General features: G+C 43.9%; 1 long non-coding RNA gene across 1 annotated transcript; it reads left to right on the top strand.

Moving 5' to 3' along the window:
- The first annotated feature begins 565 nt into the window (after positions 1 to 565).
- Positions 566 to 1,546, top strand: LOC140582667 (uncharacterized). Its single transcript, XR_011985474.1, has 2 exons — positions 566 to 614; positions 713 to 1,546. It is a non-coding gene; the product is annotated as an uncharacterized lncRNA (long non-coding RNA).
- The last annotated feature ends 1,464 nt before the right edge of the window (positions 1,547 to 3,010 follow it).

The raw sequence follows: 3,010 nt of genomic DNA, 5'->3' as shown, positions 1-3,010 counted from the left end.
TGTGTGAGACGTATTAAATGTATTTTTGTATTTTAGATACAAGCTGGATCCAGTCACCTACCAGACGGCCCGGCGCATCTTTGAGACGGCCACCAAGGACTTGACGGACCAAGAGAAGTCCTTGGTGGCCGATTACCTCACTCATTCCACTGCGACGGCTGACGAGCACTACCGGATGAAGCAGTCGCGGAATGTGGTGCTGGCCAGTAAGCTGCTGAAGAAGCTGGCAGGTGACTCAAGGTAGGCATGTTTTCTGTTTGTCAACACACTTACCAACATCAAGACACACAACCAAAGCCCTCACCACTGAACACTAACCTTAAACGTTTGTGGGTTTTTTTTTTTTTTTTTTAATTTTTATCTCAGCGCTGACTCTGCAGAGGAAGGACCCAGCTGTTCTGCCCGTGGTGCCGCACGGGATGCTGCCCTGGCATCCAACCAACAGATGGATGTCCAGGCAGCGTTCGATCAGCTCCTTCGGACCCACCCCGTGACCCTGGATGGCGACATCCCAGACAAGACAGCACGCTCGCAGACGTCAGGCCGGTTTCAGCGGCAGCTCTATGATCGCTGGCTGAAGGCCCAGATGAGGATGCGCGTACGGCATGTCTTGTGTGAGTATTGTTTGTAGCACTAATGACATTTTTTACTGTGAAACGGTCCTATCTACATAGGCTTCTTAACTAACAACAATTTACTTTGTTCTTGACAGCACACTTTGGCAGACGGCAGCCCACCGAGTCCCGGGTCGACGCTTGGATCAGGAACCAAGGCTGGAAAAGTAACGTTCCCAGCGCGGCCAGCGTTCTGAAGGACTGGAGACCAGTGGGTTCGGTGGACACTGCCGTGGACTCTAGCCACATCCAGGAGCTCATCCACAACCAGAAGTGGAAGGGACTTGTGGTGATGGACATTGCGGGGAAGGGGTAGGGAGTCTGCGCCACCCGGCAGTTCCAGGCTGGTGAGGTGGTGTGTGACTACCACGGGCCGGTAGTCACAGCCACTGAGGGCCAGCGGATTCACTAATCGACGAAGGAAGAAGAATCTGGCTACATGTTCTTCTTCCGGAACAGCCATAAGTCTGAGTGTGCCTGTCACCCGGGCATACAGCCTTTTGGCCGGCTGATTAATCATTCCCATAAGAAGGCCAACCTCCGGCCAAGACTGTACAGCCCAGCCGTCGGGGGACAGGACGTTATTTTGCTTTTGGCCCTGAACAGGATTAATGTTGGGGAGGAACTGTTGTTCGATTATGGGGTGCAGAGGAAATCGTTCAGGGGAGAGGGACTGAGAACCATTGAGAACATGTAGTTAATTTTTGGCAAGATCATCATTTTGATTGTTGCTACTCTTCCCAAAAGTGATGTGGGTAGATTATTCCACCGTGCAAGGTTGGGCAGATTATTCATTCATCAAATTTAAAGCTCTTAATTTCTAATCAATTGGCCCAAGTACATCCTGATTGCACTGTACTATTTTCTTGTATGCACTTTTTATGTGAAATAACTCTTTAAATGTGAAATAAAGTCACACTTTTCTAGTATAATTATTTTGGGGGTTTTTTTGACAATGTATAAAGTTTAAGACCTTGTCGTTGCCCCAAGTATTACAGTAGTTTAAGTGCGACCCACAGGTCACTTACTCAAGCGGTTAACATCAACATCTGAGATGAGGGGTAACAGACTTCGGAAGGGCCTGACAGTCTGTACGGATGCCTGGAATGAGGTCTGTTTGAACCGCATCATAACAATTGGAGTTTCACTTCGAGTTAATTTGATTTGAACATTCAAAGCAGCTCAGATTTGCAGCTTCCCAGCGAGAGACAAGACGTGATCGAGATGTCTGCCCTGAACGCCAGTGTGCCTCTGGAGAATCGACTGGCTCCTGCCAAATGGGGCAGTCAGTGTCCGGATTGCTCCGGAAGACATCCCCGGTTCAGTTAGCCATGGTAAGGACGGCAAAGTGATGCCCAGAATAGCTCAGCACTCGAAGAATGAAAGTCAGAATAGGGTTGGCTGGTCTTGTTGAATCTTGCAGTCTGTGATAACTATCTTATTTTGGAACTACATGTCTTAGGATACTAGATAATAAAATGGTTGACTTTTAGGCAAACGGTGATTTGTTACCATGAAGCAGTAAAAATACGGGGCTCTTTTCGGCATGTCTGCTGTATTGTATAATGAAATCAGTAAAATCTGTCGCTGTGATGTGTGAATGGATAAAGTTTTAACTTCTTTTTTTTGACTGGCTATATTTACCATAATATAAGCTGCACAGAAATGGTCCTCATATTGTTTTAAAGCTATTGTCCAGCTCTATAGGTTGAACAAATAATATGCCATCCCCATACGAATAATTACCATGGGTTATTAAAGTATTAAAAATTCAATAACAAAACACCTGTATTTCAAAATTGATCAATTTTTTAAATAAATCTAGCAAATGATGTCATGAACATCTCCAGAAAATTTGGTCTTTGGTTTTTACGTTGTTGCTGAGACATCATTACTTAATTATGTGAAATGTCTATCAAAACCACAGTTCCTTACAATGCTGTTAGCAGTAGCAGAATAGCAGTTAGTGATCAAGGCATGGTACAGGGTTATTATTTTTCAAGACAACTTCAACTATTGCCAGAACTAGCTGTGGAAATATAATTTAAATTAAAACATTTCAAATTACTATCAAAATTGAATAAAAAGACAATATTGCCAAAGTAACTGGGAAAAAAGAGAATTAATGGCACAGTCAGAATAGTTTATTTTGCTCTTAAGTTTACACCTTTGACTAGACACTGGCCTACTAAAAAGGGCCTTCATTTGTCAAAAAGCCTGAACAAAACAAAAATAAATAAACTAGATTGGCTTTTATGCTACTAGGGCAAGGAAAGCATTTCAACATTGGTGTAATATTGCATAAGATACATCAGTTTCCAGTGTGGTTTTTCGCTGTTGTTCTGCATATCAGGAAATCTGTGCACTAACTGGTGTGTTTTTATAAGTCAAGTTCC

Source organism: Paramormyrops kingsleyae, chromosome 25 (assembly GCF_048594095.1).
Source record: "Paramormyrops kingsleyae isolate MSU_618 chromosome 25, PKINGS_0.4, whole genome shotgun sequence".
Lineage (NCBI taxonomy): Eukaryota > Metazoa > Chordata > Actinopteri > Osteoglossiformes > Mormyridae > Paramormyrops > Paramormyrops kingsleyae.
Note: the sequence above shows the minus strand (reverse complement) of the source record. Positions and strands in the feature narration are given on the sequence as shown.